The following is a 19,649-nucleotide window of genomic DNA, read 5'->3' as shown; positions in this document are numbered from 1 at the left end:
CCCCATTACCTTTATAGCACTACCAATTTTCCCATGCTGTTTAAAAATTTGTCCACTCTTGCTAATTATTGTTGTTTATTTCTATTTATTTTCTCTCTCTCTCTCTCCCACTGCAACTTTCCCATGGCAAAGTTTATTCCTTCATTTTAATCTTTTCTTCCTGCACTCATGCAAAAACTTGGGTCATTTCAATCCCACAAGGCATTCACCCCTTTCACACTTGTCAGATTGTAACATCGGCGTCTGCAGATGCCGGGAATTGTACTAGGGGTCGAGGCCGTCAATCCCCATTGTGAGATGACGGCCAGCGTTGAGCTGATTTAGCTTTCACACTTGCCACTTTAAGGACTGATTGGCGTTTGATTCTTGGGATCACTTGCAAGTTGGCTGATTTTAGTTGGTGAACTGGAAACAATGATCTGGAAGATGGGAAGTTAAATAATTTTGTCTCAGAAGCAACCATTAATCGAATAACCAAATTTTATTAATCCTACTCTGGAAGGGAGTCCCATTTATCTTTGTATCCAAGCCTAAACCCTCATTCCCCTCATGCCCCCAAACCTGTTGCACAAGGCTGTGAGATCATGACCCCTGTGTCACCTGCACCCCTCAACAAATTCTACTGATGCACCATCAATAGTATTCTGTCAGAAATCATCGCTGCCTGGCACAGGAAAGGCTCCACCCAGATCTGCAAGAATCTGCAGAGTTGTATGTGGCTCAGGTCATCGCACATACCACATCTGTCAACTCTACCTGCATTCCCCTCTGCCAAAGATTCATCCTACCACAACCACACTCTCTTCACCTCCCTCCTGTCTGAAAGAACACAAGAAATAGTAAGGATCCTTCAGCCACAAGAGTCGTTGGTTATCTGTGAGTAGTTATTTATTGGTATTTAATTCTAAGGGTCTATTTATTTATTGATTGATTGATATCTATTTATTTATTTACTTTACGGGTTGATTTTGAAAATCGAGTGCAGGCTCTAGTGTGCAGGTGCGTGACGTTGAGTGGGGGGGGGTAGAATTTAAAAAGGGAAGGACAGTTTCTCTTGCTGTTTACTTGGTGAGGAGCCTTCAGTCAGGTGAGGCTGGTGACTGCTGGTAATTGATTATCGTGGGAGGGATTAATTGGGTAATGAAGAAAATTAGCAGGAACCAATAAAAAGGAGGGCCTGCTAAAGGAGTGGCCTAGTGAGGAAGGTTTTGGCTCAAGAGGTTTCGGTGAGCTGAGGATTAACCTGCTACAAAGAAAGGTAAGGCTAGTGTGATTTAAGTTTTTTAATTACATATAGGTAATGGAGACTGCCAGGGGATGTGGTGTGCTTGGGATGTTGGAATTCTGGGACATAACACTTGTTCCTGATAGCTGCACCTGCAGGTGGTACATTCAGCTACAGCTCCTCACAGCCTGAATTAGGGAATTTGCGCTAGAGTTGGATAAACTGTGGATTTTGGGGGAGGCAGAGGTAGTTTCAGACAGGAGTGCTGGGGAGGCAGTCACTCCTAAATTTCAGGAGGTAGGTAGATGGGTGACTGTCAGGAGAGGGAAGGGAAAGACTCAGAGTGCAGGATTCCCCTGAGGCAGTTCAAGTCCAAAACAGGTATAGCCTTTTGGCTACTGTTGATGGAGATGAGTGTCTAGGGACAAGTCAAGATGTTGATATCTCTAGTACAGAGGCTGCCCCCCCCCCCCCACAGGCTCAGAAGGGAAAGGGGAAGAAGAGATAGTGATTGGGGACTCTGACTAGTCGTGTGAATAAGGGATTCTGTAGTTGAGATCAAGGCTCCTGACTGGTGTGTTGCCTTCCAGGTGCCAGGGTCAGGGACATCTCTGATTGAGTTCACAGCCTTCTGGTGGGGGAAGGAGAGCAGACTGATGTGTGGTCCTTGTGGGGACTAATGACATAGAGAGGAATAGGGATGAGGTCTTAAAGTGAATACAGGGACTTCGGTAGGAAGTTAAGAAATAAGACCTCAAAGGTGATGATCTCAGGATTGCTGCCTGTGCCATGTGATAGAGAGGGTAGAAATAGGAGGATGTGGCAGATGAATGCATGGCTCAAATGTTGGTGCAGGGGTCAGGGGTTTAGATTTGTGGATCATTGGAATCTCTTCTGGGGAAGGTCTGACCTCTACAAACAAGATGGTCTGTATCTGAACTGGAGAGGGACTAATATCCTGGTGGGCAGGTTTGCTAGAGCAGTTGGGGAAGGTTTAAACAAGATTGGCAGGGGGTGGGAATCTGAAACTTTTTGCTGAGAAGAGGGTAGAAAGAAACCTGGGTGTAAAGGTAGACAGAGTTGAAATTGGAAATGAATCCAAACTGATGTGTAGCAAATGAGGCAAAAAAGAAAGACAAGGGAAAAGATAAGATAATTTGGTGCACAATGGAATTACCAAGAAATCAGATCCCGGTCTAAGGGAATTGTACTTAAATGCACAGAGTATTAGGAATAGGGTAGATGACCTAGTTGTGCAGATGCAAATAGAAAGGTCTGACTTTGTGGCCATCACCGAAACATGGCTGAATGAGGGATGTGATTGGGAACTGAATGTACAGGGTTACACCTTGTATAGGAAAGATAGGCAGGTAGGAAGAGGGGATGGCCTGGCCCTGATGGGAAACAATACTATTAAATAACTTGAAAGAAGAGACATGGGAATTGTGGGTTGAAATAAGAAATGGCAAGGGTAAAAAGGCCTTACTAGCAGTAATATACGGACCCCCAAACACCAGCTGGGACGTGGATTGCGAGATGCAGCTGGAATTAGAAAAAGCAGGTCAGAAGGAGAATGTCCAGATAATTATGGGAGAATTTAGCATGAAAGCGGATTGGGAAAGTCAGGAAGGTGCAGAATCTCAGGAGAAAAAGTTTATAGAATGCCAAAAGGATGGCTTTTTGGAACAGCTAGTTGATCAGTCCACCAGAGGATTGGTGGTTTTGGATTGGGTGATGTGTAATGAATCTGAGGTGATTAGGGAATTAAAGGTTGTGGAGCCCTTAGGAAGTAGTGATCACAACATGATAGGGTTCATCTTCCAATTTGAAAGGGAAAATATATCAGGTGTGTCAATATTTCAATGGAATAAATTACAGTGAGATGAGAGAGGAACTGGCCCAAGTTGGCTGGAAAAGTAAGCCAGATGGGGGGGGGGGGGGGGGAAATGACAGAGCAGAATTAGTTGATCTTTCTATAAGAATTAAAAAAAACACAGGACAGATAAAATCCAAGGAAAATTATGAACAGTAAAATGATGCAGATGTGGATAATAGGTTAAAGCTAAAACAAAAGCAAAAGGGCGGGCTTATAGGGGAGCAAAAATTACTGGAAAAGCAGAGGACTGGGAAACATTTAAAAACACAGACAAAGAAAGTCATTAGGAAAGGAAAAATGAATTGTGAAAGGAAATTGGCAAATGTCATTCAAAAGGATACTAAGAGTTTCTTCAAATAGATAAAAAGTAAAAGAGAGACGAGGGCTGATTGAAAATGAAGCTGCAGAAATTGTAATAAGTGACAAAGAGATGGCAGAGGAACTAAATGGATATTTTGTGTTAGTCTTCACTGTGGAGGACATTAGCAATATACCTGATATTCAAAGGTCTCTGGGAATAGAATGAAGTACCGTCACGATAACAAGAGAGATGGTGCTTAGTGAGCTGAATGATCTAAAAGTAGATAAGTCTCCGGGACTGGATGAGAGGTACCCATGGGCTCTGAAGGAGGTGGCCTTGGAGATTGTAGAGCACTGCAATTGATTTTCCAGAAATCAATAGACTCTGGCATGGTTCCCGAGGACTGGAAGGTTACAAATAAGGTTCCACTGTTTAAGAAAGGAGGGAGGCAGAAAAGGAAAATTTATAGACTTCTTAGTCTAACTTGGGTAGTTGGAAAAAATCTTGGAATCGATCCTCAAGGACGAGGTTATGGAATATGTTGAGGTACATGGCATGATCGGTCCAAGCCAGCATAGGTTTCAGGAAGGGAAGATCCTACTTGATCAACCTAATGGATTTTATTGAGGAAGCCTCAAGTAGGGTGGACAAGGGAGAGGCTGTGGATGTTGGGCAAAAAGGCTCTTTAATAAGATGAGAGCATATGGAATTACCAGAAAAATAGATTGGGTAGAGCATTGGCTGATAGGTAGGAAGCAAATGGTATTGTATGTGGAACGTTTAGTGACTCTTGGACTCTATTCATTAGAATATAGAAGAATGAGAGAGGATCTCAGAAACATTTTAAATAATGAATGGATTGGCTAGAGTGGATGTAAATAAGATGTTTCCCTTGTTGGGTGATTCCAGGACAAGAGGACACTGTCATAGAATTAAAAAGTACCAATTTGCAACAGAGATGAGGAGAAATTTCTTTAGCCAGAAGATTGTGGATTTGTGGAATTCGTTGCCACATGCAGCTGTGGCGGCAGGATCTTTGGGGATTTTTGAAGTTGTGCCCTCTTGTCCTAGATTCCCTACCTTGAGCAGCATGGTTGGCATAACGGTTCGCGCAATGCCTTTACAGCCCCAATGATCGGGACTGGGGTTCAAATCCCCTGTTGTCTGTAAGGAGTTGGTACATTCTCTGTTTCTCCATGGGTTTTCCTTGAGGGCGCTAGGTGGGTTCCACCCACTGTTCCAAACTTACTAGGGGTGGGGGGGGGGCACAAACTCGTGGGCAGAAATAGCCTGATAATGTGCTGTAGGTCTAAATTTAAAATGAGACACTTAAAATTCAGGATGTTACAGCCGCGTGTGCTGATAAGCATATTTTCAGGAAATGTTTGCAATCAGAATAAATTGTCATAGTCAATGAACATGTGAGTAATTAGAACATCCTAATTTCATTCAATACTTTGCAATCAATCTATTCTTTGGTGGTCTGTGCTGGTTTAAAATATTTACTACTTGGTTTTTAAAAAAAAAAAAATCCCTTTTATTCTTGGATAAGAATTCATTTGATCAAGTTGTGTTCACTATCGTAAGGTATCCAAGCAAATCTTTGTCAATGACTTCCTTTGTACGTTGGAATCTCTGTTGTGTGACATCAGCTGATTGACCTCTGAAACCACTCACAACTCCCCGGACATGTGGCCCTCATGGACTCGCCAATTAACTCCGTGGAGAAGCACTGGAAAGAGGGTCCAGATATAAATGGCAGGTGTGGTTGGCATACATTGCCCTCAATCTCTTGGCAAATTTAAAAAAAAGGCTGTTGAATTATTATACAAGAAAACTATAATAATGAGTTTATTGTCATGTTCTGTACATTGTACATATGCACCAAAATTGTTAGTTGAACAAGTGCTTTTTAGTTAAAAAAACCAACTGCAAAAACAATGCAAAGACGACTATGATGGGATATTTCACTGAATTAAAAATCAGAATTTATTGACATGAGCACAAAATTGTTATATGGCAGAGTCACAGTGCAAAAGATAGATAAATAGAAAGATATAAATATTCTAAAATAGTGCAAGAAAAATAAAAAGTCAAAGTGAGCCTATAGTTCACTGATCATTCAGGAATCTGATGGCAGCGGGGAAGAAGCTGTCCTTATGCCGCTGAGCTTGGGCATCTGTAGCAGAGTGAAGAGGGCTTGGCCTTGGTGGTGAGTCTCCTATTGAGGCTTGTTTCTTAAGACACTGTTTCTTGTAGATGCCAAAAGGGATCATAAATGATAAATATTCAGTTATCCTTGTGCATAAAAATGTGACATCAACAGTGCTGACAATCCTTTTGTGGTATTGGAGCAGTCCCTGGTTAGTGTAAGTGGAATCTGGTCGCTGTCGGAAAGAAACTGTTCTTGAAGCAAGAGGTCCTGGTTTTGAAGCTTCTGTCCCTTCGGCCTAAAGGCAGAAGTGAGAAGAGATTGTAACAAGGTTTTTTATTTTTGAAGTGTGTAAGGGTTAAAATGGATTGCAAATTTGCAAGCAATTCTGTATGTGGCTTTCTGGATTTTGTTTAACATATTTTTGAGTGTTTTCTAATGTTCGAGCCAAGGTCTTGCATCTTTTTAGAGAGGTTATATTTTTTAGTTTTAGTTCCTCTGTTCTACAAAAAGGAATTTGAACGTTCCAACAATTTTTATTGACCATCTAACAAAGTTTTAGCACTGCCTAACAATGTTTAATGACTTGTAACAAAATATATGGCAATTGATGATAATGTTAACAATGTTTAATATTGTTTAATAAACTTTAGGGAAAACTCAACTTTAGCATGGATTAGTTTGAACGTGTCATAGTCAACAACATTCTGATATCCTTCAAATAACTATAGGAAATTAGTCACTAAAAAGTATTTGTGTTAGCAGTCTGGATTTTGTTATATAATTTTGGAACAAATTATGGAAAAAATAATTGCATTGATTTCAATTAATAAATCTATTGAAACATCAAAGATTTGTGCAAGAGGCAAGGGCTGCCATGGAATTCCAGAGACGAGATCAGTGCACACTGAGATCTACTCACTATCAAACAATGTGGCTTTCCTTCTACCACCACCAACTTGACCCTCACTCCCCTATCCTATATTACCTGCACATCTGCCTTGGCTCCTCTGCACCCATGCACAACAAGCACAGGATTCCTCTTGTATTACCCATCCAGCCACTACATCCAAAATATACCCTCTTCCATTTCTACCACCTACTATGTGATCCCATCACCAGACTTGTATTCCCCTCTCCTCCCTTCTCTGCCTTTTGCAGACACCATTCCCTCCATGACTCCTTTGTGAACTCCTCCCTCCCACCAATTGTCCCTTTAGCATTTACCTCAATGACCACAGAAGATGCTCCATGTGCCCACACCTCCTCCTTCAGTCCCATTTGGGACACCAAACAGGCTTTCCAAGTGTAGCAACATTTCACTTGTGAATCTGCAGTGGTCATCTACTGCATCCAGTGCTCCCATTGTGGTCTCCTCTCCCTCAGAGAGACTGGGTGCTGATTGGGAGATGGGTTTATTGAGCACCTTGGCTCTGTCTGCTACCATAACCTGAATCTCCCATTGGCCACTCATTTCAATTCCCCCCACCCTATTCCCTTGTAGACATATCTATCCATGATCTTGTGCACTGCAAACTGAGACCAGCTGCAAATTGGAGGAACAACTTCAATCTGGGTATCCTCTTACTGGATGGCATTAACACTGATTTCTCCAGTTTCTGTTAAATCCAACCCCTTTCTTTCCCATTGCATTTCCCTCTGCTTTCTTTCTCACTTCTCTTTTCTCTCTGTCTCCTTTCAGAGCCAATATCAATTTGCTCTTTTCCTCCTATCATAACCCATTAACATCTTTTGGCCAGAGGTCTGGAGTCCTCCCACTTTTTCTCTCAAGACTTTATTCAGATGCCTTCCTAATTTTTGCTTCTACCTTGAAGGGCATAGTCACGAAACATTGGTAATATATCTTTACCTCTTATGGACACTGAGACCAACTGAGCTTCCTCCAGCATCTGTTTTTACTCACTGTTGAAACCCTGCTGACCTCCCTCAGGCCATCTTGTCATTTGCATCTGGAAAAGGTTGGCACTTTGGGCAATGTTTGGACACCGGTTGTGGCTAGCAGAATCACATTTGTTCTCCCTTTGCCCAGTGTTTCAAGCCTTGAATCTGAATTGAGATGTTTGTCATTGTGCTGTGTACTGATAAACCTTGTGTGCTATGCAGGTAAATTAGGGCAGTACAGTTGGTGTAGTGGTTAGTGCAATGCCTTTACAGTACCAGTGCTTGGAACCTGGGTTTGAATCCTACGCTGTCTGTAAGGAGTTTGTGCCTTCTCCCTGTTTGTGTGGGTTTTCCCTGGGGGCTCTGGTTGATCCCACTGTTTGAAACTTACTTGGGGTATTGGTTAAGGGGGTGTAGTTGGGCGTCACAGACTCGTGAAATGGCCTGTTACTGTGCTGTAGGTCTACACTAAATCTCCAGCAGGTAATACAAAATGCAGCAACAGTATAGAATACAGAGAAAACCCCAGTTAAAACAATGTGAAGTGATAGGATAGCAAGATGAAGAGATGCAAGCCACTGCTTTTGATTGCATTGACATGCAGGATCCAGGGAAGATCCTCAGATGTTGACACCCAGAAATTCTTCACCTCCTGAGGAAGTAGTGGTGATGGTGTACTGCCTTGGCCATAGCATCTATGTGGTTGAGAAAGTGAACTGAAAATTTCTCAGCCCTGCTTCTGAGGAGGGGACTTTGTCCCTTTCATCACAGCCTGCCTCAGTGGATTTAAGCATGCAAATCTTGGCTATGTCTTCAGGGCTACATGGCTCTTTTTCTTATATAAATTGTTTCTCATAGAAAGGGCTAAATTATTAAGGTCCAAACAAGTAAACAATCCACTTTTCTGCAGGTCAAGTGATTTATATTTAAAAAAAAAAAAAAAAACTTTTAGCTGGGTCAGCAGCATTTCTGGAGATTTCTGATCAACTGTTTAGCCATCACACCTTTGAGATTCTGGACTGGCCAGGGAATTATGTTGGTGATGCCCATGAGGATGTGTAGATGGAGAATGGCAGAAAAAATATTTCCATGTTGGTGTCTAATCCAGCAAGGAGAGTAGTTTGATGCCTAAAAGATTAAGAATCAGAATCTGGATTTATTGTCATGAACAAGTCATGAAATTTGGTGTTTTGTGGCAGCGTCACAGAGCAAATGTTCGTATTAAACCATCTTGTGACATTACTATATTAAAAAAAATAAAAATAATAACAATAATGGGGCACAAAAAGTGAGGCAGTGTCTTTGGTTCATTGTTCATTCAGAAATCTGCTGACAACAGGGAAGAAGCTGTCCTTGTGCAGTTGAGAGCTTGAGGCTCCTGTACCTTTTCCCCAATGGTAGCAGAGTGAAGAGGGCATGGTCTGGGTGGTGGGGGTCATTGAGGATAGAGGCTGCTTTTTTAAGACACTGCCTCATGTAGATGTCCTCGATGGAGTGAAGTCTGGTGCCTGTGATGTTGCAGGCTGAGTTAACAACCCTCTGGAGTTTATTCTTGTCCTGTGAGTTGGTGCCTCCGTATCAGGTAGTGGTGCAACCAAATAGAATGCTCTCCATGGTACACCTGTAGAGGCTTACGAGAGTCTTTGATGTACCGAATCTCCTCAAGCACCTCACAAAGTACAGTATAGATGCTGGCAAATGTTTTTTGTGATGGCATCAATGTGGAGGCTCCAGGGCAGATCCTCAGATGTTGACACCCAGGTATTTGAAAAGACATGGTTACTGGAAATTTATACAGAGATGAAGTGTTTTTAAGTTGAATTAAGGTTCACTAATAGATCTTGCTGTTAATAATGACCTCAGTACGAGTTCAGGTTGGTTTAAAATTTGGCTTATATTTACTTATTTCCTATTTCATCAATTTTAAAGAAAGCTCAATTTTAATACCGTTTAATTTTGTAGTAATTATTAAAACATAAGAATCAGAGAAAGATACAGCAGGGAAACAGTCCAGTTGATTATCAGTTACTCATTGACATTAATTCTACAATAATCCCACTTTATTCTCCCCATGTTCTCCTCAATTCTTCACACTTGCTATATTTACACGACAGGCAATTTTCAGGAAACCATTTATCCTACTGATTTGTGTGTCCTTGGGATGCAGAAGAAACTGGAGCCTCCAGCAGAAGCCATCGCAGTCATGAGGAGAGGCCAAGGGGGAACCTCTGCTTCCTGTGCTGTGACGCAGCGGCTGTAGTCACTGTGCCACCCCATGGCCTAAAGTGGCTCCTGCATTATTTGCCTTGTTTCAAACCACCTCCTTTCAATGGCATAATCCTTCACACTTTGTTCCCTCAGTATTAGTAAAGGAACTTCTTATCTCCCACTGTTTCAGCCTGAGATCTTGCTTGGGCACCATTTGATGGACCTTGGCAGTGGCTTATGAGGAGCCTGGTATATGCTGTGATTAACTTTCCTGAAGACTTTATTTGCTTAAATATATTTCTTTAAAGAAGTCAGATTTAACAGGAGGAATCTAACCTACTTCTGAGCCTTATTGCATCTATGAAAATATTTGAAGATGATATGAAGTTAGCAGGAGTTCTTTAATATTTGTAATATTTGGAAGTTTTGCTCTTTGATAGTGACATGGTAGGAATAACATGGACAACAAAAACATTTCAATGTTTTTTTTCATGAAAATAAATTGGGGATTACGATAGACAACTTCAAGCTGAACACAAAAGATAATTTCAGATTTACTGTATCAAGTAGGAAGTCTAGAGAATCATTAAATGAACTTTTATTGAATTTAGTGTGATTAATCGCATAATGATGCAGTTCAACTGAGCTAAAAAATATTTTGCTGCTGATTGTTCACTTGTACTCAGCATCTGATGCCTCTTGTGTCACTATCCAACTATAGTCAGCCAGCATTGATGTATTCCAGTTGCCCTGATGCCGTTTTTCCATGGTTGCAATGTGCTGGTGAAATTCTTCACCATGTTCGTTACTGGCTGAACCAAGATCAGCGGGGAAGTTGCCCAAGTGCGAATGCAGAAAATGAATTTTCAATGACATGTGGCACTTCATGGCTTTGAATGCCTGAAGTAGACTTGATCTATTTTTTTGTGATTTCCTACCATAGTTTATAATCTTAAAAAAGATATATTCTAGGAAATTTTTAAGGTGATTTCTGTGATCAGCAGCCCCAAATCAATGAAATGCACCTAGAAATGTTCAGGAAGAAAAATCTTTGTTGCCCAGTGTTATCAGGATACATTGCTATCACAAGTGAACTAAGGGAATTTTCTGTCAATAAAAAGACCTGTAAAAAGGAAGATAGGAACAGCAAAGGGTAAGCTTCTGAAACATTTGAAAGTAGTTCCTTGCATGCGTTCATATGCTGGAATCACAACCCAGTGAAGATAGTTAATGTACAGTGAATGAAAATAAAATAAACTTATAGATGCTGAAGTCTGGATGCAACTGTGGAATGAGACATTTCAGGTCTGGGACATGAACCTTTTCTGGACCCAACATCACGACTTCATCTTCCTGTTTTGACCCAGCAACACGGGTCCACTGTTTTAGATAGGTTCCGCGTCGATATGCTCCACCGCTGAGAGTACCTACCTTGGTGGATTGAAGCTGGTCAAGTCTATGCCCCCAATTCACCTTTTGCACAGAGCTTGAAATCCAGATAAAACCCGACTTTCAGGTTCTCTGTAAAAGGGGCTAGTGAGACCCAAAATGTTAGCTGTTTTCTCTTTCCGCAGATGCTTCCTGAAATGTTCGGTGTTTCCAAAATTTTCTGTCTTTAGTTTGGGAATGTGCAGAATTGAAGATTTGCAGAAGGGTTCCGACCTGAAATGTTGACTATTCTTTAGCTCCCACTGATGATGTTTGACCTGATGTGTTTCTCCAGCAGATTTTTTTTTCCCTCGTGTCTAACAAGTTCTGCAGTTCAACTCCATTTACCTGCAGTTGATCTTGGATCAAAAATTGAATCGGCCATTGGGGCATCTTTAATGTTACAATATGCACAAAGGGTGATTCTCAGACAGACCAACCTTTGATCTTGAGTGAAGCCTCCTGCATCAGATGACATTTGGCACACAGGTGCTAGTCACATCTTCTGAAATCAGACAAGATAAATGTGTGTTCGGACTAATATCAATTAATCCTTAACCTTGTAAAAACCAGCTTTGAAATCTGAATTTGACACCAAGCATGAACATTTTGGGAAATACAGACTTGTGTTTCCAATGACGCTTGTGCATAAAATTGCTCTGATTCTCTCCTGAATGACCTACCTCTAATTTTAAAAATTGCAATTTTTGATTCTCTTATTAGAAATAATTTTTCTGCATCAATGCTGTCAAATCCTTGTTCTATGCTGCTTGGCTGGATCAGCTCTTCCTTTTATATTCAAAGGAAAGTCTTTGAAAGCAATCCTCCACATTTAATGCTCATGACTTTGTGGCATATGCACTGAGCTTCCTTCTTTCCTCTGGTGCTACTTACAAAACCATCAGAGGTCCTTCCAAAGTTCCATGCAACTATACCAGAACTTCTTTCCCTTTGTACTGCAGCTCCATGAGATAAAGTTCAAAATTCCATTAACCTTGCTGATAATATTTTTGTGCCTTTGCATTGGCTTTCAATGTTCATTTTTTTCTTTTGATGAGTGTGGGCTTTTCTGGTAAAGGCTCTTGAACTGAGTTGTTTGCTGAGGCATTTCTGAAAAGAACAGACAGTCCTTGGGTTACGAATGGACAACTTGTAGTTACAAATGGACAAAGCTGGAGGAAAGAGAATGCTGTCAACATTTTTAAGTCTTATCACCCTTGATGTCCACTTTAAGAAATTGACTCAAGTAGTTTTGTATGCATAGGAAGGTAAAATATATACTAAGACAAATATTTTGACTAAATGATGACAAATAAGAACTGTATGTACCTGTTCTGACTTGCCTATAAATTTGACTTGAAGACAGACTTGAGAGGATCTTCTTCATAACCTGGGGAATGCGTGTAGTTAAGAATGGACCACAATTAATCCAGATTTAAAGTTGGATTGGTTTCAAAAGGAATAATTAAAAATTGCACTGGCAGTTGCCAGAAAATGTGTAGCTGTTTCCTGGAAACTGGGCATGGACTTAGTATTAGATAGATGGCATGTTGAAATGTGAAGTTGTATAACCCGTAGAAAAGATGACATACAATTTAAGGAATAAATATGATAATTTTCTGAGAATTTGGATTCATATATGCAAATGATTGGTGTTAACTTTTATAAATATTTATATTTAGTTGAACCAAGGTCATAATTTATTTATATGGTCATATCTAGTATTGTTTATACAATTAATCTATTTTGTTTTCTTTCTTTGGGGATTTTCTGAGTGGATGGCAGGTGAGAAAAATGATAAAATTGCATTTATTGATTTGATCTTTAGTTATTTTTACGTGCCAATAAAATAAATTTTGAAAAGAATGGGTATTGGGCCCACACAGGTAATGACGTCACTATTCCATCCCAATGACAGGACAATTTTTCAGAATGAAACGCTGAAATCTGCAGACACTGTGATTGTAGTAAAAGCGCATGAAAATTCTGGCGTAACTCAGCCGGTCTTGCAGCGTCCACAGGAAGTAACGATATATTACTGACTTTGGGCCTGAGTCCTCCTTCAAGGTAGAAGCAAAAAGCAGGCAGGTGTCTGAATAAACACAGGCAAGAGAAAAGGGAAAGAATGGGAGGTGGAAGCAATCAAGCCAAAGGACAGAAATTGGTGATTTGATACAAGAGGAAAGGTGAGAATTTTGGTTTTTTTTCTCTCTCTGAAAGGAGACAGGGAAATGGGGAGAGAAGGTGATTCAGAGCTAGAAGAAAGGAGATTGGATGAAGACTAGCGTGGGGGGGGTGGGGTTGGGGGGTGGAGGTTAACAGAAATCTGAGAAGTCGATGTTGCTGCCATCTGGTTGGAGGATGCAAGATGAACCATGATCTAACTCGAAGAATCTTGTGTGGAATTCCTCCTGTACCAGGGCATCCTTTCTTAAATTAAGTGATCAAAGAGTTTGTAAATTTAACAAAATGACATTTTTGTGGTCGTCATTCTTCAGAGTTATTATTCCAGATTTATTGATTAAATGCATAGTTGCTTCATACTTGAAACCGATGGTTAGCATGTTGGTGGGAATGATGGGAAATTGTCCTTTGTTGTAAAAGAATGTAGAATTAAATTGGAAATGTTGCAACTGTAAAGGAGTTTATATGTTGAACAATAAAATTATTTGTATAAAAAAGGAGTTTTTTGAGACTGCATTAAGTTTAATGTATTTGGTCTCTGTATTTAAGGAAAGGTACACTTCCTTTTGAGAAAGCAGTGCTTTAATAGTGTAGGTAATGTAACTCAGTGCATGCCCATAGATAGACTAAGGGCCTTGAATAAACCTAACACATTTTAATGCTTTCTGTTTTCCACATTACACAATTTGCATTACAACATTATGAACCCACAAGGGTATAGTTGCTGATTGCTTGATTCGGCTCCGAATCATGGGTCCTCTACCGGCATCACCTACGGCTCCTAGAATGCTTCCATCAGCGCTGTTTCCGCTTCATCCTCAATATTCATTGGAATGACTTCATCACCAACATCGACTTACTCGAGCTGGCAGAGTCTGCAAGCATCGAATCCATGCTGCTGAAGACCCAACTGCGCTGGGTGGGTCACGTCTCCAGAATGGAGGACCATTGCCTTCCCAAGATTGTGTTATATGGCGAGCTCTCCACTGGCCACCGAGACAGAGGTGCACCAAAGAAGAGGTACAAGGACTGCCTAAAGAAATCTCTTGGTGCCTGCCACATTGACCACCTCCAGTGGGCTGATATCGCCTCCAACTGTGCATCTTGGCGCCTCACAGTTTGGCGGGCAGCAAACTCCTTTGAAGAAGACCGCAGAGCCCACCTCACTGACAAAAGACAAAGGAGGAAAAACCCAACACCCAACCCCAACCAACCAATTTTCCCTTGCAACAGCTGCAACCGTGCCTGTCTGTCCCGCATCGGACGTATCAGTCACCAACGAACCTGCAGCAGACGTGGACATACCCCTCCATAAATCTTCGTCTGCGAAGCCAAGCCAAAAAAAGATTATGGGCAGAAATATGTACATTAAGTGGTTCAATAAAAAGCCATTAAACAAAATGTATGTTTAATTTGAAGACATATTTTGAGACTGAATAAGAATTTATTGACTTGAACAAGTCACAAAATGTGTTATTTTGTGGCTGGGTCACAGTGCCATATAAACACTTCACAAAATAAATAAAAATGGTACAGGGAAAATCAAAGTGAGGCACTGCCTTTGGTTCACTGATCATTCAGGAATCTGATGGCAGCGGGGAAGAAGCTGGACTGAGGCCATGAGTGCTCGTCTTCTGTACCTTTTTCCTGATGGTAGCAGAGTGAAGAGGGCATGGCTTGGGTGGTGAGCCTCTTTGAGGATAGAAGCTGCTTTTTTAAGACACCGCCCCATGTAGATGTCCTCGATGAAGCGAAGTCTGGTGCTTATGATGTCGTACAGAGTTGACAACTATCTGGAATTTATTCTTGATAAGCATAGGCTCCTCCGTCCCAGACATTGATGCATCAGGAAGAATGCTCTCTGTAGCATTCTATGTCTGTAGAAGTTTGAGATTCTTCAGTGAAAACTATAGATCATATTTGATGAGTAGGTTTTCATCATAAACAGAAAGTGAATTTACCAATTATAACAGCTGACTAAACAAGGGTTGCTGGGTGAACCCCACTTAATTGGAAAGCGATTCAGAAAGGTTCATAGTGACCATTTGATCACCGCACAGGGCACCAGGAGAATTATGAGAATACATTTTTCCAGTGAACTCAAGTGAAGCTGAAGCCAAAGATGTCAGTCATTCAGGAAATTATTTTAGGGTCAATGCTCATATTCCTTGTGTTCTCATTCATGAATAAAATTCCCAAGCGATGTTGGTGGTATTTGAAGTGATGGCTTTGGATCATTTACCCAAACTCCCTTCGCTTCATTGTATCCAAAGACGAGAAGGCAGCATATTGTTCTCAAAGTGGATGACCTCGCATTGAATTCCATCAATTACAGTTTTGACTACTCACTTGGTCTATACACCCCTGCAATCTCTGAGTCTCATCTGCACAATATTTTGGTCTAAATGTTGGAACATAGCTTGAATGTGAGGGGTGAACCAGTTATGCTGAAGAATGTTGTTAAACAATAACATCTACAGATGCTGAGGTCAGGTGTACACAATAATTCACACAAGACAAAGGAACAGAAACAGGCCACTAGGCCCATCAAGTCTGTTCTGTAAATCTACACTAAGCTACTCTACACTAGTTCCAATTGCCAGCCTTTTCCCCATATCCCTTGATAGTGTCACTAATGAGATACTTATCTAATTCTTGTTTAAATACCTTTTGGAAGTCTACAGTAACAATAGCCTTTTGGTGACACATTCAATATCTCACCTCACCGAGTCTATTGCAAGTTCCCTTCAAAGATGGGGCAGCACGGTCAGCGTAGCGGTTAGTGCCATGCAGTTCCAGAGACTAGTGTTCAAATCCAGTGCTGTCTGTGTCAGCGGTTTGTACATTCTCCCCGTGTCTGCATCAGTTTCCTCTGGGTGCTCCAATTTTCTCCCACCATTCAAAAATGTACAAGTTTATTGAATGGCATGGGATCCTGGGCCAAAAGGGCTGTCCCTGTGCTGTATGTTTTACATTTAAAATAATAGTTCACAAACATTATTCGATTGTAGTTGGGATATTCCAGCAACTTCACAGCTGCTGAGATCAAACTAGCAAAAGATTTATTGAGATTGGCTACCTGTATATTTTCCACAATTTGCAATGTTAAGCACGTAGAAAAGACTTGCATTTGACTATGGCCCATCTGGACTGCTTGGATTTGTGCACTAATCATTCAATGTAATCCTCTGCCATGTGGCATCAATCAAACTACGTTCTCATTTTGTATTAACACAAAAAAGCATGTGATTATTTCATTACTTCTTGGGGTTCCGGTTGATCTGAAGTCCATCATGGAAAATGATAACTTTGTATTTCTTCCCCAAACTATCAGGACAATCTGGTTCTTTTTCAGTGACAATACCACATTTGTTGCTCTCTTTTTCAGATTGAGATGTGAAGGTGTTGAAGAATGTGGAGAAAGATGGCAAATGCAATTGAGGTCCTGATCAGACGTCCTAGGTTTGAAGGTTTGACTGGTATATGCTTGTTCCAATGCTTCCATGTAAGACCTAACCCTATCCCTTGCACCAGGTAGATACCTTTCATTCATTAGAAATGTGAAGGATTGCTTCACTTAATATGAAGGTGTGGGTGTGGTGTTAAGTTGTGGTCTATTTGTATCAACATAGTTGCTTTTCCTTTTCTGAAGGAAATGTTTCCATCCCATCAGTGGATGAAGATCGCTTCCCACCACCACCACTCCCCCTAAATGTTATAATTTCAGTGCTCATCTTGTAGAGACATTAAGGAAATGTGCTTTGATGGACCCTATGTCATTTAAAAAAAAAAGTCATTTGGTACACATGCGCAGATTGCTGTTGCTGGGAAGGGAGAGAGAGCCTGACGGTGGCAATCTGCGCATGTGTTACAAATCTCAATGTAAATTGTGAGGTGATGCCACTGCCCCTAATTACTGGCACCATGAGGAGAAGATAGTGATGGAGTGGCGAGACCATTGTGCTTGTGAAATGTTAACTGTGACCATTCAGTTCCTCCTGTCTATACTATCCCTTAGTGACAATTGCATTTTACTAAAATGGGAGCACCTAATAACCCATTTCAATTCTCCACCCCATTCCCTTGCTCACATGTTTTTCCATGGTCTCTTGCACTGCCAAACTGAGACCATCTCTAAATTGGAGGAATAATACCTCATCTTCCAAATAGGCCCCCTCCAACTGGATGGCATTAATATAGACCTGACTTTTGTTAAAACCCCCTCTCTTCCTCCTCTGTCGCCTTTCCTATCTCAGATCTCTATTCTCCCTCTTATCTATCTATTGGCTCCTGCCTGTGGGACTGTGCACCACCCCCTTCCCCTCTTCTTCCCCCCACCCACCATTTTGTTTGGGCACCTGCCTATATTTTGCCTACACCTTGATGAAAGGCTCAAGCCTGAATAAAATACTCTGCTTTGCCAGCAGAGCTTCTCCAGCATTGTTTTATTTCAATCACTGCATCTGCCGACTTTCGTGTTTTACTCCTCTTTTCCTGAACATGCCTAATTCTTCTTTTGGATAGAAGAGGAAGCTAGAAGACCCTGAGGAGAGCCAGCTGTTCACAAATAGAATATCCCAACTCGTACATGTTGCTGGAACTGAGAGGCAGCAGTTTAAGCGGCTGCTCCACTTTGTCACCCAAATATTTATTCATCCACAATATATGATGAAAAGGTGAACATTTTTCCCTTCGGGCTCTGAACATTGATCACACATCAAGTGAATAACTTAATCTAAGGAGCCTGAAGTCGAACGCCCGATGGTACAAAACAGGTTTTTTCCCTCCGCCAAGAGATTTCTGAATGGACGATGAGCCATAGAAACCACCTCAATTTCTCTTCCTTTTGCACAAATTTATTTATTTTTACAAGTAATATCTAGCAATATTTGGACCGGTAATGCCACTGAAACACAACACATTTTGTGACGTGTTTGTGAATACCAATTCTAATATTTGCCCAGCCCTTCCATGATTTTTGAATTTACTTTCCAATACTCTGACTTCTTGATGTGTATTTCATCCTTATCACAAATGAAACCATCCTAAAATGCCTTTAATGCATTCCACATGCATTGTTCTCAAGCCAGAAATGCCTGATGACTTTCACTCTTTAAAAGAATAAATAATGTAACACTGGATCACTGGCTCTTAAAAAATTAATCAGCTGTGTGATAAAAATGTCAGATGAAATGAAATAAAGTGAACAGTCTAATTCAGAGAGTGAAGTAAGGTTGTCGGTGTTGAAATGTCCCCACTTGGAGCTTTCACATTTGGGGTACTCGTAATTTTTTTTTTTTTACAAACAAGGAGCCATTAATTTGGGGTACTCATTATAATTGTTTACAAACAATTTTTAAACAGCGTGTGTAAGTTGATAGCGCTATAGCGAACAATTTATAAAGACCGTGGAAGAAAGTGATGGCGGACCTGACTTCCCAGAGTGGTGTGCAGCAAGAAAACCCTCTGAGTGCTCTATGCATGCAGCCCTTTCTCTACCACAAAGAATTCTGGGAGGGAAGGACCACCATCACTTTTTCCCATGGTCTTTATAAATTGTACATGATAGCACTACCAACTTTCCCCATGCTGTATAAACATTGTATACTATTGCTATTTATTGCCAGCACTTTCCTAAGGTTTATGTAGGCCAGCACAACAACAGGGGCTGAAGGTCTCATACTGTGCTGTACATAAAGCTTAATTATGTTATAATTAGGTATGATTAATTGTTTAAATATAAGATCATAATGGATCGATTTTGGGCAGGTCCACCATCTCTTGATGCGTTATTACGTCATCGGTGGAAGGTAGAATAGTCCGAACCCCAGGGATGGCTCATTGCAAGTGTGAACACGTGCACTGTCCCAGTTAAGAGTGGCCAAGTGTGAACAGCAAAAACTCATTCCTATCCTGTGACACTAAATGGCCAATTTAGTGGGACACAAGTGTTATAGGGGCTTATGTTTTACAGTTGTTGCATTCAGAAAGAGAAGTGGTTTTCAGCCTTTTCTTTCCATTCACACACCACCATAAATAATCCCTGTGCAATAGGTGCTCTGCAATTAGTAAGGGACTGCTTGAAGTATATGTGGGTGGAAAGTAAAAGTTTGAGAACCACTGTTTTAATCATACCTCATTGACTCGTTATGTTTATAGTTTCAGAACTCCAGAGGAAACTGGCCAATGACAATTTTTCTCAAGCAAAATATTTCAGTAACAATTGGGTCTGGAGCACTCACATCCCACCTCAAATCATCACATCTTGGCTTGGCGAATGAAGAATGAGGAAGGGAGCTGTCCACGTCTGCTGCAGGCTGACAAGGCCAATGTGGGAGAGACCCGCCCAGCTGCAAGGGGAATTCTGTTCTGG

This window comes from Narcine bancroftii, chromosome 2, assembly GCF_036971445.1.
Source record: "Narcine bancroftii isolate sNarBan1 chromosome 2, sNarBan1.hap1, whole genome shotgun sequence".
Classification (NCBI taxonomy): Eukaryota; Metazoa; Chordata; class Chondrichthyes; order Torpediniformes; family Narcinidae; genus Narcine; species Narcine bancroftii.
The sequence above is the reverse complement of the archived record's forward strand: the minus strand, read 5'-3'. Positions refer to the sequence as shown.